This window comes from Gavialis gangeticus, unplaced genomic scaffold (genome assembly GCF_001723915.1).
Source record: "Gavialis gangeticus isolate Ggan-Ray unplaced genomic scaffold, GavGan_comp1, whole genome shotgun sequence".
Classification (NCBI taxonomy): domain Eukaryota; kingdom Metazoa; phylum Chordata; order Crocodylia; family Gavialidae; genus Gavialis; species Gavialis gangeticus.
Genome location: NW_017729016.1, coordinates 15,611,928 through 15,632,616, shown reverse-complemented (window position 1 = coordinate 15,632,616; position 20,689 = coordinate 15,611,928). Strand labels below are relative to the sequence as shown.

The window sequence follows — 20,689 nt, the reverse complement described above, 5'->3', positions numbered from 1 at the left end:
AATTGAATCAGGACAGTGATTCGAATCACTGAATTGAATCATTGTCCCCCAAATCGGCCAAATCCAAAGCAAATACTGGCTGCTTCTCACAGACCTAACAGATATTATCGACCTATAGTATCCTATAGGTCAAGGGTTGGCAACCCTGGGCATGCGTACCGAGCATGGCATGGCATGCCACAGCTCTGGGTAGTTGCTGGAGCCTGGGCTGCTCCCAGAAGGGCTTGCAGCATCCCAGCTACCTGCTGGGAGCAGCCTGGGCTCTGTGGCTGGCAGCAGCTACTCAGAGCCAGGGCCAGCTGCAACCAGGAGGCTCCAAACAGCTGCACTGGGCTCCAGAGCCCAGTCATGAGCTCCAGACTGGCACATGCACCTGTGCATCTGAGCGGGCAGTGGGGGAGGGGTCTGAAGCAGCACAACCCCGGTCTCTCCCCTGCTCCTGACACAGAGCTGGTAACTGGGCTCCGGAGCCCAGCGCAGCTGTTTGTAGCTAGCCCAGGCTCTGGGCAGCTGCAGCAAGCAGTGGGCAGGCTGCAAAAAGCAGCACTGGGCTCCACAGCTCCAGCATCAGCTCCATGCCGGCAGCAACTGCATGCACATCTTGGGGCAGGCTGTGCTGCCCTGTTGTCTGCACCGAGGTGTGCACGCAGTCGCCGCCAGCATGGAGCTGATGCCGGAGCTGTGGAGCCTGGCACAGTTGTTTGCATCCTGCCCGCTGCTTGCTGCAGCTGCCCAGAGCCCAGGTTGGCTACAAATAGCTGCGCCAGGCTCCGAAGCCCAGTCATCAGCTCTGTGCTGGAGTTGCACTGCCTCAGGCCCCTCCTCCACTGCCTGCTTGGACACCCAGGTGTATGCGCCGGTATGGAGCTCATGTCTGGGCTCCAGAGCCTGGTACAGCTGTTTGGAACCTCCCAGCTTCAGCTGGCTCCTGCTCTGGGTAGCTGCTGCCAGCCGGGAGCCCAGGCAGCAAGGCTGGAGGGCAGGGCTGGGGGACAGGGGCTTTGGGTGGGGAGCAAGGGGCAGCAGGGTTCGGGGGCACAGGGCAGCAGGGTTCAGGGACAGGGGCTTTGGGTGGGGGGCAAAGGACACAAGCGGGGCATCCTGCTATGTACCCCCTGCCCTCATTTTGTTTTTCTGGCATGCCAGCAGTCCAGCACCTTCCAAGGTAGGCATTGTGGGGGTATTCGGCACTCCAGCCAAAAAATGTTGCCTACCCCTGCTATAACATGAATCCTGCTGCCCATCTCAGAGTTCAGGCCGAGGATGCAAAGATAGAACCTGAAAGGAGAACTATATTTCTTTAGATCCCTTTCTTTATGAATAACTTGTTTCCTAACTGCAATCCATACTGAGAAGCCCTCATAAAATTAATTTGAATGAGTGTTTAAGAGCTACTCTGAATGAACTGTGCTTTCATAGTAATAGGTCTTCCTAGGTTGATAGTAAGGTCATTTTGTTTTAAATACCACAAAGGCCTTGATTTTGTTATGGTCTAAAGAGTGGCAAAATTAATTTTTTTGCCCTGAATATTTGGAAAACATTTGCTAGTACATTATTATCTTGTCCATAAAACTTTAGTGAGGAGCATGTGTTTTACAGCAGTTATAAATTCCTGCAGATCAGGGTTTTTAAAGGTAATACAGACAGGCTGTTAACTGTAATTGCTTTATGGCATATTACTAAAATAATTTTGATACCATGCAAGTGTTTTGGTTTTGTTCTTTTAAGCAAATACTAGACAATGTGAAAAAACGAAGTCATTGTTTACTCAGGAGGGAACTGAATGCAATAAAACAGGTATATTCGTTTTGCAGATCAACTAAAATTATAACTACTTAATCTTCAAAAAGGTAGCTTTCATACATTTGTTACTGGTAAACAGGCTGATTTGGAAAATTTAAACTTCCCTCACAGAGAGTAGTGGGTATAATGGCAAAAGATGAATAATTTTGAAACAGCTTCTTGTTAAAGTTAATGAAGTCAACTGTTTGTTTGTAATTAGTAAATTTTAAACTTCCAGCAATTAAACGGGATCTTAGATTGAAAAGTAGTTTTGTGCACCTACAGTTTAAAAGTAAAGTATGCTAGTTTCGGAGGTTTCTTCTTCCTCTTGGTGTCCAAACATTTTTGTTTTTGCATTAAAGCATAGCAGAAAAGCCCACATTAAAACTTGGTTATGTTGCACGAACAGCTTATCTGTTTTGAGCACTGTATGTAGACAGTGGACCAGTGGGAGGTTTGGCAGCATGCTGGAGTTTCCCCTTATCTAATGGTTCCATATATCCCAGGTTCATAATGAGAATAACACCCCTCAAACTGAGCATAAGCCTTTTTCCATGGAGGGATCCTGTTGTTTAAACACTAAAGATGCAGGCATTAAAAAAAAACAACTTTATTATGGGGTTCTGTAATCTTAACCGGTATTAATACAGTGACAGATTTTTTAATTAACATTCTTAAGAGATAAATCGAGTCACTTTTTTCAGTTTCTCATGTCCCATACCACCTCACATTTGTAGTCTGAATTTTAACTTTATTTCCATTACAGCAGTTGAGTGTGTTTAAATAATTGTTCTATATGCACACTACATATATAATACAGCTATGATTGACTGCTTCACTTGTGGGGTTTGTTACCTCCTAGATTTTGATGTCAGGATGTTCTGGTTTTGGGGAAGTTCTGCTGCAGGAAAAGGGTTTGAGGAGCAAAGTTTAACTTCTGTTCCTGCTCAGCAGAAGAATGAGCTAAGCTCACAGGGTGACTTGTTTTTCTTTCTGTTTTACCAACTGGGCAATACTGCAGCAAAGAAATCCAGAATTTATTCCTCTCGTAGAAGCAAATGGTTTCCGTGCTATCCCCTTGGCTTTGCAGTTCCCTTTTGTTGGCCTGCATACACATACAGTAGCTTCTCATAGCTGTTAACTGTGTGCCAGTCCCCTGTAGCACAGTACCCATCTCCTCTCCTCTCCAGGTTCCCCTCCTTCTCCCCCCCACCCCACATTTTTCTGCCTGAGAATAATCCTCAAAGGCCATGAAATAAGTTTTCCCCATTGCTTTCCCTATACATTCTCTATATAAAACACATTAATGACAATTTTTAAATAGATCAAATCTTGGACCCTCCAAAAGGATAGACTTTCTGGCAAATTTAACCTCATATGAGAGCTTTGGAAGGGGTATGAATAAAAGAGTCTAGACCAGTGGTTCTCAGACTTTTTTTTCATGGACCACATGAAAATTGCTGAGGGTCTCAGCAGACCACTTAATAAACTTTTTTATTTTTTTTGTTTGTTCTACAAATCGAAGCACACACCTCATATTTTAATATCAGTTGTCTTGGCTTTCTAATGGGATGGATGTGCCTGTTTTTTGAGCAAAGTTCTGGGAAGTTGGGTGTAATGTTTGTCAGCTTTAGCCTTAGGACACCTTTCTGTGGACCTGAATGAAGCTCGTGGACCAGTGGTGGTCCGCGGACCAGTTTGAGAACCTCTGGTCTAGACCATAAGGCAGCAAAGAGGCACTGGGCTCACAGAGGGGAACTGTCACTTGTTTCAGATTTCGTCTCTCACATTGTTTGTGGCAGGCTGGGAAACATTTATGAGACTTGATATTTTCATCCACTCTTGTCAGTTTTTTGGGACAGAACTGAACATTAGTAGTTAGCTTTGGCTTTGTAAATGTTTCCTCGTCCCCTTTCAAGCTGCCAGCCTAACCTGTTAAGTGATGGCTTCAAGTTCCCTTGCATGGAATCGCAGAGTAGTTTTGCAACAGCCTCCTTTTTGCAGTGATATTGGTTTGGCAGCAAGAATGTTTGGGGATTTCACTAGAAATGACGCTGGCCTGCATCAGACTATGGAAACAACAATGGAGGTGGAAATGCATGTTTTAACTTGTTCAGGATCTAGCCTTGGTACTGATGATTAGCTCCAACTTCTGAGCACAGCCAAGGGAATTTTACGTTTCATACAACTCTCCTCAGAATATCCAAGCTGCAAGGCCAGCTAGACAAAGAAGGTTAGATATAGCAGCAAGCGGTGAAACTTGCAATTTATTACCCATTAAGCTTCATCCTCTTGATTCCTGAGTTGACTGCTACTGTTGTGCACAGTGACATTTCTAAGGAGCTAATGTATTTCTCTCATAAATACCAACAGCCCATTATCAACCTGTTTTAGGCCTCATTTGTCATGCTTATCGAGAAACCTGCCAGAAACGGGTAAAGGCTAGAACAGGTCTTGCCAACTTGGTATTTTTTGTTTTCAGGATAACCCGAAGTGTCAGTTTAAAATTGATGTAATACTAGTGTTGCTAGACAGTCTTATTCCTATTTTCAGTTTTGCTTATGCCGCCAGGGAATGAATATAAGTTAAACTTCAGTAAGCTACATGTACTCTAACAGGAGGACCTACGTAGGGAGGTTTTACCTGTACTGCTGTACTTGTACAATTAAAATTTAGTGTGACGGGGAATCCTTTTGCATGAAGACAGGGCCAAAGTGTTTCCTTCTATTATCCTGCCAATGCACCTTTCTGAAAAATTCCAGGAAAACACCCTAGCATCCTCCACTACAGCAGGATATTATTACTAAAAGAACAAACTGTTTACATCTTCAATATGGTTCATTAGTACACACTGTGAGTGTTGCTTGCATGTTGTGCACCCCAGGAGAATAAATGCATAAACACTTGATGCTGTCTTAATGCAATTTAAAGGTTTGTGGTAGAACCAGAATTTTAAGGTCACATTAGCTGTCTTGTCTTCTTTGAGTTCTGTCTAGAAAAGCGCACAGTATTTTAGGTACCAAGTCTCTAACTCCAGCTGATTTCTTGAGACCTGCCCTTATGTACGTTCTTACAAGAGGAACTTGATCAATGAGTACTTTTGGATTAAGAAATACAAGTTACAGATAGCGGCAAGGGGTCGTAAGTTATATGCATGGGTTACAGGAGCTGGGAATTTGCTACAGTGTTTTGTCATCTCTGTAGCTGACTCATTGCTTTAGCTTTTAACCAGTGACTTGTCTTAGTGTATATTATTTTATAAATAGTTATTCTTCTGAGATGAGCAGAACTTTTAAAGACTGAAGTCAAAACCATTTTGTAACTCAAGAAGGCATCTTTATAAGGTGTGCCTCATCCTTTGGTCTGCAGTATGGGCACCTATACACATGCCAGATGTCTGTTCCAGGCATTGGCGCAGACTTGATTAATCAAATCTGCTTGAGCGAGCTAAATAGCATGCTCTAGCAACCGCCCCGTCATGTGTATTCAGCTTCCCCATGCTTCAAAATGGCAGCAGGTGCTCATGAAATGAGCTTTAGTTAAAGAAGCCCTGCTGAAGACGCTTGGTGCTGTGGGGGCTTGATTTAGAGTGGCTCCTGGAGCCGCACTACTTAAAGCACCCCCCTCCCTACCCCAGGGCACCTTGTAAAGATGCACTGTGAGAGCATCCATAGATCCTCTAATAGCATGCAGAAGCTTTAGGCTAGTTGATCAGAAGCTTTTAGGGAGGGAATCCATGCTGCTGTGTTCTACATCCTGATAATATTTCCAGCTGGGATTAAGAATTTACACACCACCTCTGTTAAAATAAGGTGAAAATCATTGAAGATTCCCATAAATCTTCTCATTTGATACTTATCGGACTTGAAGTGAATAATCTTGTCTGAGAGGGAGCAGAATGCTTGAGGGTACTTACTTTGTTTTCTTCCCCTTCCAAAAGCTCCAGACAGTCAAGCAGGCTTTAAAGCTGGTCAAAATGCCTTTAGAGTTCCCATTATGAAAAAGACACAAAATGTCAGGCTTCTTTCTCTCTTCTGCTAAATTTTGGAGTTCTAAAATGTTGTCACTGACCCTCTGCATTACAATGGCAAAGGCTTACTTCACTGGCCTGCAGTGTACTTCCATACAGATGCAAGGGTTATGCTTTTCCTGTTTGTTGCATTTCATTTATCAATTTATTATCTTTTTTTATGCCCCCAGAATATACGGCTTTCAAATATCACATTTTTCCTCCCAGTATCCCTTTGTGCCAGGTAGGTAGCAATTTTACTCCCATTTACGGAAGGGGACCAGAAGCCCTAGACATTGTACAGGGCTTGTTCCAAGTCACAAAATGGTGAGTGGGGCAGAGCATAGACTCAGTAGCTTCTCTTCTGTGTTTCATAACCTGTGCCACAGTCACAAGAATCTCCTTAATAGATGTTGCTGGTATCGGCTTTCATTCTCTTGTCTCATCTATTCTCTCTCCCCTGCTCTTTAGATTGTTTCATTTCCCTCCCTTGTTTGTACTTAGGTCATCATAGTTTAACACCATTGTTAATGCACTTCCTTCCTCCCTCTTCATGTAGTTTCTCCTTCCCATTCCTTTAAGTTCTCACTATTTTATTATATTCTGCTCTGTTATGATTTGTGTGATGGCAGGGAAGGTAAACATGTTTGATTTTCATCCTTTGAACGCCATTAGATAAATTACCCTTCACAGCCAACACGGAGCAGAGCTGTTCACCATGGTTCAGGGAAGACAATGCAGGACTGCAAAAAGTTAAGAGCTTTAAGTGGGGGTATATGTCTTGAGAGAGCCTGGACTCTAACTGCATTTTTTAATATCAGTTTGGTGATTTAATTATCCAACATTTGAACTAGATGTAACTAGAAACTGACACTTGTTTATGGTCTTCTAAGGGGTGTCCCTAAATTAAGGAATTATTTTCCTTAGCAACCAAACATCTTTTCATCTAAAAGCTTAGCAGGGCGGCTGTCGTCTTTCACCAGTTACTATGAAATTATTTCCTTTAATCCAACCACGTAGCTTTACTCATAAGATTTTTGTGGTGCCCTGCATATGCAGTTTTAACCCTTCAGAGCCCCATAGCATAGACTTTCTAAATAAAGCTTGCTCAGATCATCCTTCCTTTCTTCTATGAAAAAAAGAGAAACCATACATTTTTTATCACAGGCTCTAGTTGAAGTACTGTACGAGGATAACATTTAAAACATCACCTACTTATCTCTCTCTTACATGTTGTGATAATGGAAACTGTCATAGGGCTCTTTTAGTTTTGAAATTGTAAATGTTCTAGGAACCAGATCTCTTAGCTCTAAAAAGTTACCACTTTATATTAAATTGAAACTTTATACTTTTATGCAAATGCATATAAAGCAACAATGACAATATTGATTTTAATTTGCGCTGTTGATGCTTTTTTCTGCAATGTTTGATAATGCCTGTCCATCAAGAGAATGGATTTAGCTTCCAAGGTTAAGGCTTCATCCGTAAGGCCCAGACCCTCAAAGTGCATCTGGAAGTAAAACTCTAGATATCAAAAATATCAAATTCCAGTGTGATATTTTAATAGGAGTTAATTTCAGTTGCAGTTAGGCACCTAAATACTTTTTGAGACTACGGCCTTACTCTTTAAATGTTTGTTTGGTGAAAATACTAATCTTACTTCTATTTTGGACCCAGTTCTATAAATAAATATCAACTTTATAAAAACATGTCCCAGATGTGGTATTTCATAGTGCTTTGTAGAGTCCAAATATTGAGTGAAAAGAAAAAGATTTTAAAATAAGAGCTTTGATCCTCTAGTGGTAATCTACATATTTAAAGAAATATAAAACTTACCTCTTGAAGAAAATGTTCCAGAGATGCAACTGGCTGAGACTTTTGCCGTGAATAGTCAGATGAAATATAATTACTGTTTGGAGGAAATAACCCTTTTTATTTATGCAGGAAGCAGATCATGAGGGTGTATTACAGTCACTTCTTTAGCTGCTGTATAGCAAGCTAATATCACAGGCACACTAAGACTACAAAAGCCTACAGTTCTGCAGAGAAAACAGAAACTGTTTTAAGTAATTCAACCCATACACGTTGCATGTTTAGCAAACCTATGGTTTTATCATGTGACCTTAAAGTTCAAATCATGCTACGCAGCAAGTTGTTTCAGAACAGAAAAGTAGTGTTTTCCCTAACCATTTCTGAGTCTGTGAGGCCATCCAGTGGCCTCTAATTCAGGGTTTGGACGTTTTCTTAGTCATGAAGTGAACCCAGCCATGTTAGGCAGTCTTTGCAAGTAGAATTTTTAGAAGTGTGCCGCCTGAAATAACAACACTGTCCACTGGCTTTTTGGTTTAAACACCTTAAAACTAATACAAGTCAAAGTGAATGTTGTCAAGGGCTCTGTCTAAAATGAACAATTTAGGGTATATTCCTGCTCTCTGAATCATGCATAGCATTTTTTTGAAGAACGGATTTACATGCACGTGCAATAGTTTGTTTTTCAGAAACTTTGGCAATGTCCATCATGGATTGGTGAGCAAGATTTTGAGCCTCAGCTGGGGATGAGCGAGGCTGGCCTGGGCCATGGGGGCAGGGCCACCCCAAGCAGCTGCAGCTCAGTTACAGCCACTCCCCGTGTCCCAGCTGGCCTGGGCTGGGTTGGGTTGGGTTAGGCAGTGCCACACAGAGCACTCCCTCCCTGCCCCGTGGCAGCACAGGGAGGAGGAGGAGGGGAAAGAGTACCCCCCCAGTGCTGAATAGAGCCACCTGCCTCGTTCCGCAGCAGCAGGGGAGCAACTGGGGGGCAAGAGTCCCCCTCAGCCTTGCATAGAGCCCCCCTGTCTCCTTGCCTCCTCGCAGTGGCAGGGGAGGACAGGTGGAAGTCCCCCTCTGTAGCTGGGCAGCCTTGCATAGAGCCTCCCCCCCTTCCCTGTGGCAGTGGGGGTGCAGGGCAGAGGGGGGCTGCTTCGTCCCAGCTGCAGTCACCCAGTGGGGGGTGGGAATTAACTCCCTTCCTGCCCTCTTAACCTTAATGGGTCCATGCCAGAAGGGCTGCGGTTCCTGCCAGTGGGACAGGGAGGGGAGGGGGGAATAAACCCCCTCCTGGGCACTCTGACATTTAGAGGGTATTTATTAGGGGTGTTTGAAGTGGGTCCTATTCAATTCAGATTTGGCCCAAATCAGGGACAGTGATTCAATTTGTTGATTCAGATCGCTGTCCCTGATTTGATTTGGCTGAATCCAAATCTGAAGAGTCGATGCTGATTCGGAGAATCGGCGATTCAGACATAGGCACATCTTTAAAAGTTTTTTCTACAGACCTTCAGGTAGCAGGCATGGCTTGTGATCACTGCAATGCTGCGGCAGATGGAATGTCCCACAGGTGTGTGGGGAGGCCCTCCACGTGCTCAGCAGTGCACCTGGAAGTGGACTTGGGAGTACTTTTGATCCACTTCCAGGTCTGCTAGGGAGCACACTGTCTCCCCCCCCCCACGCCTTCCCAGCTCAGTGATCTGCTGTGGGGGGACCCTGGGTGCCCCCTCCCCCAGACCCAGGAGGCCCAAGTCACCAAGCCACGGGTGTAAGAGGAGGCCCCCAGCATGCTCCCTGGTGGACTGGAAGTGCTTCTGGTCCACTTCCGGGTCTGTAGCCAAGTGTGCTGGGGAGCCCCCTGTGCTTCTGTGGGACACTCCATGCACCCCAGCATCACAGCACTCACAAGCCCCTGCTACCTAGAGGTATGTAGAAAAAACATTTAAAGCTATGTCTATGTACAAATCTCTGAATCTTTCTGAATCTCTCCGAATCAATTTGGAGGGTTCCGATTCCATTCGGAGAGATTAAAGGGTCCTCTGATTCAATTCAGATTCAGAGATTCAGCCACTGAATCAGGCCAAATCTCCACCGAATCAAATCGGGGACTGAAGCTTCGCACAGCCTTAGTACTTATGTCCCTCCCCATCCCCTCACTGCTCCAGTGGTGGGAACGTGGCCAGATGCCTGTCCCCGTATGGCCCAGTTCAGGTGAAGGGGAGAAGGGTTAATTGTCAGCCAGCCCCAGGGCCACTGCCACAGCCCCCTCCCTTCTGCTCCCTGGCAGACAGGCAGACCTTGGCTGCAATGGGGGAGGAGCGAAGAATTAACATTCCCCCTGCTCTAACCATGTCCTATCTCTTCTCAGGCCAGAGAGCAGAGAGCAAAGCCCATCCCAGAAAGCATGCTGGGGTGCTGGAGGACTCTGGTTTTAACTTAAAAAAAGGAAGGGTTCTGGGACAGACATTGCATAAAGTGGTTTGAGCTCAGTCAGTTAAGTCTGTTATTACGTTCAACAGGTTTATCTCAAACTGATTTCAGCCATTTTGAAACTCGTTTATGCGCACTGAATGTTAGTTCTGTTACAGGTTTAAACCAGTTTCTGATCACTTAAACCAGTTTATGTGTAATGTCTGTCTCTAGCTTTAATAACTATATTTAATTGTGTATAAAAGTTCAATTATAAATGGGCATGAAATAACATTGGCGTAATCCAGTGATAATTCCAGTTTATTCCTCACTGCTTGCAGAGGTGGTTTAATGGTTGAAGCCTCACTAGACTGAGTTAGTGCAAGGTATCTAATAAGTATGTGTGGGTAGGTAGGGGCCCATTTCTTAGCTTCTGCTTGGGGCCTCCATGAGACTTAATGGCACTTCTGAGAAGTCAGAATTTGTTGATTCCTCTTTCCTTCCTGAAACCAGTAAATTTTGTGATCCCTTGAAAATGTGCAATAACTGGAGGCAAATGCGTGAATAGATCCTAATACTTTCACTGGCTTACACTTAGTCAATGCTGCTTGTACAGTGTCCTTCCATATTTCAGTATGCTGTGCAAAAAACACACACAAAAATTGGAACTTGGACTTCTATAATATTGAAACCACATTCAATAAATGTTTCTTCAGGCTGAGTTTAAAAATTGGGATTAAGCTGAAGTCACAAATTGCTTAAGGAGAATGTTTCAGTGGCAGTCTCCACTTACTTAAGGACTTTGCTGCAGATGTTTTGGCCTCTGGTTATTGTTAAAGGGTCTCTGAAAATACAGACATAAATTAGGATTGGAAGGGACCTCAGGAGGTCATCTATTCCAACCTCCTGCTCAAAGCAGGACCAGCCCCAACTAGATCATCCCAGCCAAGGCTTTGTTTAGTTGGATCTTAAAAACCTCCAAAGACGGAGTTTCCACCACCTCTCTGGGTAACCTATTCCAGTGTTTTACTACCCTTCTAGTAAGGCAATTCTTCCAATATCTAACCTAAACTTCTCTTGCTGAAGCTTAAGACAATTGCTCCTTGTTCTGTCATCTGCTGCCACTAAGAGCAATCCAGCTCCATCCTCTTTCAAACCCCACTACAGGTAGTTGAAGGCTGCTATTCAATCCCCTCTCAGCCTTTTCTTCTCTAGACTAAATAAGCCTCTCAGCCTGTCTTCATAAGTCATGTCCCCCAGCCCCCTGACCATTTCTGTTGCCCTCTACTGGACTTTCTCCAATTTGTCCACATCCTTTCTGTAGTGGAGGCCCCACTACAACATCATCCTGGTTGCTTTCCCTGCTGATCCTAACCCAGAGACTTTGAACAGGCCTATCTCCAGTTTCATACTGGAGCTGTGAGCAATCTTATGGCTCTTTTACATAAAAGTGCAACTCCTCCTCTTTTTCCTCGCCTGTCCTTTCTGAACAGTTTGTACCCATCCATGACAGTGGTCCATTCATGCAAGCTATCCCACCAAATCTGTTATTCCAGTCACATCATAGTTATGTGACTGTGCAATGACTTCCAATTCTTCATGCTTGTTTCCCAGGCTCCGTGCATTTGTGTACAGGCATCTGAGGTAAGTAGTCGATTGCCATGATTTCTCAGGAAGAACGAGAACACCTCCTGTTGCCGCCTCCAACTTGCTCTTCCTTTAGGTCACCTACTCCCTCACTTACCTCAGGGCTTTGGTCTCCATCTCCTGGTGAACCTAGTTTAAAGCCCTGTTCACTAGGTTAGTGAGCCTGTCTGTAAAGATGCTTTTCATCAGGTGGATCCCATCTCTTCCCAGTAACCCTTCTTCTTGGGACAACATCCAATGGTCAAAGAAGCTAAAGCCCTGATGACAATATCACCTGCACAGCCAGGTATTGATCTGCAGGATGTACTTGCTCCTGCTTGGGCCCTTTCCTTTGACCAGAAGGATCAAAGAGAACACGACCTGAGCCCCAGTCCCATTTACCCTTGCACCCAGAGCTCTATAGTCACTTTTGATATGCTCAGTGTCTTCCCTGGCAGTATCATTGATGCCCACCTGGATGAACATGGGTTAGTAGTCAGAGGGCTGGATGAATCTCAGTAATCACTCTATGACATCTTGGATCCGGGCTCCAGGCAAGCAGCAGGTTTCCCAAGACAACAGGTCAGGTTGGCAGATGGCTGTCTCTGTCCCCTGCAAAAGGGAGTCTCCACCACCCCCCATCACTGCTTCTTGGTGGCAGTTGTCTTGATCCTTCTCACCTTGGTGAGGCCTGGCCTGTCCTCCTCCACCAGTGGAACGTGCTTCTCCCTCTCTGTTGCTAGGGCTGCATATCTGTTCTCCAGATGAACTGCTGCAGGTGCAGATGAAATTTCTGCTTGCTGCCAGAGATCACAAGCTTCCAGCTTCCAACCTCCTGGGAGTCCATGTCTTCTCTCTTTTCTAGTGCTGCCTCTGGCAGGTCTTCTTCCACAGTCCTGGATATCTCCTTCAGCACTGAATCAATGAACTCTTCATGATGGAGGATGCTTTGGAGCCTCGCCACCTCTTCCTGTATAGCTCTCATGCCTGTTCCTTGGGAGACAGCACCAGGAGACATGCTTACACAGCAGGCACTCCCCAACCTGGCCATCACTGGAAGGAACGTGCAAGCCTCAGTCCCCACAGTGCCAAACCTGGACCTAGGTCAAAGCCTCAATGGTGAGAAGGCCTGCCTGGACAGAGACGTCACAGGTGCAAGCAGAGGCAGTGGCAGTGGCTCTGGCATTGCAACATCTTCCAACCATTTCCACAGGTCTCTCAATCCGCCTTCTTTCTCTTACTGCCCTTTGTCCAAGCGCATCTTTGGACACTAGTGCTCCAAAGTCATTATCCTAGTGATTCCCAGTGGGAATGTGTCTTCAATTATTTTAAAAAACAAAAAACATCTACCCCTTAACCTGGCCAAACCATCCACTCATTTTTTTTTCTGGTGATTTTAGCAGACAGGATTATTGGTAGACCTTGCCTTCTGAATTGTTCTTCCAGGTTGTTGCTGAAGAATATGAACAAAACTAGTTTTCTTGAGCCTGTTTTGGGGACTTAGTCCTGCAGCACACCCACTCCCAGTACCTTTTACCTGAACAAATTAAGCTAAATAAAAATGTACATACATTTCTAATGGCTCATAGTTTGGCCCAACAATGAACCATTGGTGATCTTGGAGTTGGTATGCTACCACTTGATCAAGGCTAAGCAGTGACTCCACTACAGAGATGGCAAGAGACCCCAGAGCCCTACCTCCTGTAACCCCCACTTAAAACGTATGACTCCGTGTCCCCATCTGTAACTTGTACTTTGTAAATACGTGCTTCTGCATTTCCAAAAATACTTACTGATCCAGTACTGAACAGTTCCTCTTGGAAGGACTTGCATAATCTCAGCTCTAAAGAAATCAGTTCAAGTTAGGGACTTGGAACCTAAAATGCTATGCACTTTTGTAGATAGAGCTTAAAGAAGACTAGATAGTGTGATCATACAATTCTGGTTCTACCCTAAACCTCTAAATCAAGAAGTGAGTTTGATTATCAGTACCATAGAGCAGGTATCTACAAATGTTTGAGAGCCTGAACAGAAGTTGGGGATTGTCCATCACAGGGGTGGCAGGCAGCACGGGCAGTTTCTGTGTGTGGCATACAACAGAACAGGGTGGGAGCAGACAGCACAGTGGCAAATAGGGCAGGAAGCAGAAGGCAAAGCAGCAGATCAGACAGGGAAGGGGGTCAGGCAGATCTGGCACTGAGTGGGAAGCCGAAAACAGATCAGGAGATTTGGGTAGGGTGAACAGGGAAGGAAACAGAAAGCAGAACAGCAGATTAGGCAGAGGAAGGGGGTCAGAGTGGCACTCAGGGAGGGTGTGGAGCTAATTCATGACATGCTTGCCAAAACATTTGGCCCTTATTGGTCTATCACAAACTTTTATAAAGATTTTAACTACCTCAAGTCCATTCGCAATTACTTAATAGGAGGTAATGATGGTAGGGAATTAGCCCCCCCCCATGCTACTTGGCAACCAGCCCAGTGCTAAATAAAGAATAATGAAGCTCCAAGAGGAGTACTTCCTGTATCAAGAAAAGGTTAGAGAAGCCAGAAAAAAAATTCTGTCTAAGCTTTTCTTGCTTCCCCAAAAATGTTTTTTTTTAAAGTGCTTAAATATTTATATGTGCGTGTGTGTGTATGTATACACACATACACACACACAAAATGTGCTTAAACATATATAGTTTTAATCTTTAAGTTGCAGTAGTGCATTGATGATGACAACAATTTCTTCGTATTAAATTTGATGATGAGTTCTCGTATGATTAGAGAGCCCAATTTTCATGAGGATTGCTTTCCTATGCACAGGACAGCAAATGTCATATTGGCTTTAGTGCTGTTCTTTCCTAAGTTTGTTTTGAGCTCTTTATTCTTCAACTAGCTGGATACACGTTATTTCAGATATAACCCATCATGGATCTCTCTCCTTTTTTTGTTTGTCCCTTGCTTCATAGTCTTACATGTTAACAGGAAGTTCTCATTTTTTTAGATTAGACTTTAGGCAGTCTTTATACTGCTGAAGCTGATTCCTCTAGTAAAGCGTTATTATTTAATTATATCATGAAGGTTATAATTTTTTCAGTAATGTGCAGTTGACTTCAGATAGATGATAGTGAGGATTTAGGTCACAGTTTACATTTTCAGAGTGGTGTACAAACATTAATTGAGACTATCACGGGGAGGGAGGTAATTAAATGTTGTTATTCTTATTTTCCAGATGAAAACTCAGCAACTGAGAGTTTAATGAACAAGATGATAGAATGAATCAGTGACAATTAAAAGTTAGGAGCTCCTGGATCCCAGCTTGGTGTCCTTTGGCCTAGACTGCACTGAGATGTAATAACTTGTGTAAATGTGTATGATGTATTAAATACATAAAGAGTTAAGCACTCTGTTCTGTCACGTTGATGTTGGAAACTAAAAGAGGAGGAACCAAACAATTGGCAATTTTTAAGCTGTGGCTTCCCTCAAACAGTAAATCAGCTCAGTTTTATTCCCTTGAATGATCACAGGATGCAGTCATATGAGTTCATTTAAAAAACAAACTTTATTGTTCAGTCATACAGAGAAGAGGGGTGATTTTTTTTTTAGATGCAAAAGATAACAGATAAGAAATTGTCTGTTTGAGATGATGGATAATTTGAGATTGTAATTGAATATCAGATTTTAGACATGTGTAGGACTAGTGTCCAGTAATGGTATTTGGGAAAGAGAGGAGGTCAGAAAGGTTTTCACAGATTCATAGATGTTTGAGTCGGAAGGAACCTTAGCAGATCATCGAGTCCGACCCCCTGCCCTGGGCAGGAAAGAGCACTGGGATCAGACGACCCCAGCCAGGTGCATGTCCAGCCTCCTCTTAAAGACCTCCAAGGTAGAGAAGAGCACCACCTCCCTCGGAAGCTCATTCCAGATCCAGGTGGTAGATTTGAGCAGTTAAAAACTCAGTCTGTGCCTATAGCGTCAAATAGGTGCTGTCAAGGGGAGAGATGACTAAAGGCAGGCAGCAGGACGAGGGCTGGAATGATCAATTCATTATCACCAGTTGGTGAATGTTACCCAAGAATTTATAAGTGTAGTTTTTCTTCCCTTAGTTATGCCTGAAGTAGGTATAAATTAGGACCAAACACTCCATATATTCCTAATCTTTTAATCTAAACTTAATCTAATTATAAGTAATAATCATGATTGTGTATGTAATACACCATCCTTTGAGTTTTCCACATATTCTCCAGTGTCCTGTGGTTTGGATAACAAACAAGTGCTGTTGTGTTCATGACATTCCTGTTCATGAGTTACTCTTTCATTCTCTCATTAGCTGTTTCTCACAAATGACCATGTGTTTTCCACTTTATCTTTTGTCAGATTTGACGAAATTGTGTTAGCGTGGATGTGGCATTTATTGCAAATATTGAGTGTATGATTCTGGTAAATGATCCAGGCTTTGTCATGGTTCACCTTCCTTATAGCTACTTTAACTGGTGGTATTCCTGAAACTGAAGGTCAGCTATTGGCAATTCAATGAGTTATAATTCCTAAGAATAAATTTATTTTGGACAAGAGACTGTATTGAAAAATATATTCCACTACATTTGTATCCAAGATAACAATACCTCTGCAAAAATGGTATTCTCACAGTGTGTGTGGTGGGGTGTCTTGGAGTTGGGTTTGAAAGCTGCTATGTCATAAAACTTTGATTTATTTTTAAAAAGATTGAATGTAGTTGAGAAATTTATGCCCATGACTGAAGAAGAGAAAAGTGGATAATATTCCATGCACTTGATATGCTTTATAACAGAAAGAAATGAGAGAAAATGGAAAATAAACTGAGAATTATGTATAGAAGAAACATGGTTTCCTAGGTCTAAAAAGAAGGTATCCTTTCACTTTGTTAGGGAATTTTGAAGTTAAAATACATGGACTTTTTCATTGCACTGTATTCTACCCAGGCTCCTTAGAAACCATAGTTCATGTGTTCCTGCTCCTGCAGTGGGAATTGTGGCTTAATTGTCTTTTATCAGTTAGCTTGGCATACCTAAATTCCTTTTTTTCACACCTCCAGTTTGCTGCAGATTTGACTCACCCCATCTTTATTGCTGGATAAATGAATCGTACATAGCATGTGGAATTAGTGAATTTACAAAAACTGAAGGCCCGTTCACTGTGTGTGGATATTTTTGGAAGTTATTTAAATTACAAGTTGGTGGTATATGCAAAAACAAATGGGATTTCAAGTAATAGCTATGCATGCAACAGAAGCTAGTATGATTGGTCCGTATTTTTGCCCTTTATTATAGTGTAATAGGTGTCATGTGCTATTTGGTTCCTGCCTTCACAACCTAGAATTACTTGCCCATGATTTACCAAAGGCGATTTTATACTGGAGCACTTCAGCATCATTTGAGAAGTGTCACAAACAGAATTTAATCATGATTACTATTCAGCTTTTTACAAACAGTTACAATGTAACTGCTTCAGATTTGATCAAAACAACAGTGTTTCAATTATTGCAGTTCAAAAATATTTGTTTTCCCAGATTATGTACTAGTTTTATGAAAAGGGGGGAAAAAACTACTTGAAAGGCAGTACTTTACGCAAGAGAACTGGGTCTCTGCCCAGTACTGGGGATGCCGGAGGGATTTTTTTTTTTAGTGACGAAACCCAGGCAGATCTAGAGTTGCCAGGAAATCTCTCTTGTTTACTGAAAGCAAGAGGTTCAAAAGCAGAATGAGCAGGAAGATCAATTCTTTAAATCATTTGGACACTGGGTTCTCTAATAACTGTTGTGAAAAATAAATCACACTTACCGTTTATGTATTGATCATATAATTGAAGGCTAACCAGGGGATTTGGAGATGTTTATCTCATATTTAATGAGTGGTTAAATTGTTTCCTGTTGTGAGTTTTTCATTTACTTGTTGTTTTTGCTTTTCTCAGACTGCTATTTAATCCAAAAACAATGATAGCAAATACCAAAGGAGGCTGTTATGTATGGTTTGACTGTGCACCCAGAGCTTATGGTGCTGGTGAGGCAGAGAAGGATTGTTGCTCTGAGGACCCACATATTGAGCATGCTTAGGAACTAATATCTTACCAAAGACTTTGTTGGTCAACTCCCTCAGGTATTAAATGAACATGATATTGTTGAAATGCCTAATAGTGCTGGTTTATACACATTTTGTTCACTGATTTAATTACGTCTATTGAGAAACTGGCTTAGTTAAATTCCGCTGACCTCTTATGTGGACATTTATTAGAGACTGAGTGCCCTATATTGATTTGGAGTGATTTAGTGTAAATATTTACTTAAATGGATGTAATTCAGTATTAAACCAGTTTAAGATTTTCACACAATGGAGTTTTCATTCATTGAAACTGTTAAACTCTTTCTCTAATCCTTGTTAGTCAAAATGGTGCATAAACTGTGTACGTGAAGCCATGGGTTTTCACTATGTGCTTATCAATTCTCAAGATCTGTGGTGTCACTAACAGGATTATTTGTTTATTATGCTTTTAAAATAGGTCCATAAGACTACAGAATACATTGTTCAGTCAGATGATTCCTTTGATTGGTCTAGTTTAGTATCTTTTCACCCACAATGACAAGCCTCAAAGGAAGATGCAAGAAACCTCTGCGTCTCTGAAAAGCATTTTTTTATTCCTAGTCACCCGGTAAAGTGAGTTTTAGCCCACTAAAGCTCACAGACAGAGAAAAAGAGAGAGAGAGGCTACACACACACGTATACAGTATTTACTAGACTATAAAATGATCTGGAATATAAAACAGCCCCCAATGATTAGATTCTATGTATGGAAAATCTTGGGGGCTGAAGTAGTCCTCTTGACCTCTATCCCTCCAACTACTTTTCCCTTCCCCACCCTCCTTACTGTTAGACCTTGCTCTCCCTGGGCACATGGAAGTGAGGGACAAGTCTGAATACACTGACCTTGAAATAAACATGCTAGGGGTGCATTGATTAAAAAAAAAATTTTGGCTGACACCGATGGCCGATTATTAACCAGCCATATTGGCCAATAGCAATCCGATAACTGATATTCAGTCCAGCAGCTTGGAGAGCAGTTCCCTGCTGGTAAGTGTGTCAGGGGGAAGGGGCATGGTTGGCAGATCCAGAGGCCCCCATGGTGAGGGAGAGATGGAGGGAGTGGGGCAGGGGCAGGCGCTGCCCAGTCAGGCTGGTGAAGTGACCCCGGAGTAGGGCAGAGCCATGGGCAAAGCTGGGAGGGATAGCTACAGCGAATATTGGGGTGGCTTTAGCCCACCCCGTAGCCACGCCTCCCAGTGCCGCTGCCGCCCACCCCAAGCACAGCCCTGGCCTTGAGTCCACAGCGGCAGGCTGCCTCCACCCCATGTACAAATCCAGGGGGCATATGCCCCCTCATCCCTCCCCTGGGGGTGTGCGCGGCAGCAGGGAGCTGCCCTCCTCCCTGCATTCTTCCAGACGAGCAATCCATGGTTCCATCCTGCTCCTGGCAGGGTCACATTCACCACCCTGGCTGGGCAGTGCCTGCCTCTGCCCCACTCCCTCCCTCACCATGTGGGCCTCCGTCTGCCCTCCTCATGCCCCTTCTCCCCCACAGACTTATCAGCTGGACACTGCTGTCCAAGCTGCTGGGCTGCATTCCTGGCCACATGCATTCTGTGACTGCGTTCATGCACGTGGCATTTATTGGTAACATTATTGGCTATACTGTCCAGAGAAAGCTGATTGCCAATAATTTTTATTTTCCTTTTATCGATGCTGATCCGATATATGACTGATAATATCAGTGCACATCAAAAACATACCTATATATCTATGCATATAGTGCCATAGATTAATTCATGCAGAATTGATTCGCTTTACCTTTTATGAAACTGCTGCAAGTTTTAGCACTGGTCCTCCATAAACACATTTGTAAGCTGCACTTTTGTTACCTACTTATATATCGTAAAACTTATGTATAATACTAGTCCAAAGCCAAAAGTCTCATGATTTACCATATACTTGATTGGGCTGGGCACTAGAAAGTCAACAACATTTTCAAGCTGCGATGACCCTACAGCTCAACGGTGCTCAGTATGTGTGTGTACTCCAGACACCCCCCACAAATGATCCATGTGCTAATTTAGTTCCCCCACTCATGACTGGAACTAGGTGTTCTAGTCACCAGTACAGAAGAAACTATATGCAGATGAGCCTGGTTCAGCTTTGCCTCATGGAGAGCAGAGCCACACTGATCATGCAACAAGCTGAAAGACAGGATGACAAAGGGATTCTCGGTGAACTGTTTGGGTTCCATTTGGTGATGCCTGCAGACATTTAAGGCTAGTGAAGAAACAGAAATCTTTGGGAATCAGAAAGAAAGGCACAGCTTAGTTGTGGTAGTGAAGAGGAACTAAAAATGTATGCAGTGTAGTGGCTCACCATGACTTGGAAAAGAGTTAGTGCTGAGGGGTACTGTGCTCAGTGGGCACTACTGTATATCTTAATCACATGGGCTGTGTTAACCTATCCTTATGGTAGGTTCCCATCAGCATTTCTGGTACGGGAGATACAATGATCAGCATCTTCTGGGTCGTGAATGACTCAAGTGTAGTTAGAGGGTATAGGCCTGACCCTTGCACTGTGGGCATGCTGACCTCTCTGAAAGTCTACAAATGCCTCCAGACACAAGGATCTCAGCTACACAATTTATGGCAATGTGGGGTTGCTCTTGGTCTTTCCCCCTTGCTTGCTCTTTTGGCTAGGGGCCAGCAAGACTAGGAGACATCTGAATTCCAAAACCTTCCGGCTTGGGGCTTGTATGTAGGATGCCTGCCATAGATTTGGGAGTATCTGAAGCTCCAGACTGATGAGTGTGGGAGGTAGGATACTTGTGGGTGGTAGCACCACACAGACTTGAACAATTGAATTCTGCTCAGTTGAAATTTGGAACTTAATTCAGAACTTACTTGGCCCTGGAAACTAAATTTAATTAAAAAATCAGCATGTTTGCCTATTGTGGGCCATGTGGTTTATAGTCATGTTTAGTGTTGGTTGCATTTAATCAACTTCATAGTTG

The 20,689-nt window shown here is 43.3% G+C and overlaps 1 protein-coding gene across 1 annotated transcript in view; it reads right to left on the bottom strand.

Moving 5' to 3' along the window:
• The window catches only part of LOC109294517 (C-X-C chemokine receptor type 2-like), a 26,596-nt gene extending 18,693 nt beyond the window's left edge, over nt 1–7,903 (bottom strand). The window contains exon 1 of the mRNA XM_019512927.1: nt 7,628–7,903. The gene's annotated coding sequence lies outside the window, so the exon portion shown is untranslated. The remainder of the gene's footprint in view (nt 1–7,627) is intronic.
• Nucleotides 7,904–20,689: the final 12,786 nt, after the last annotated feature.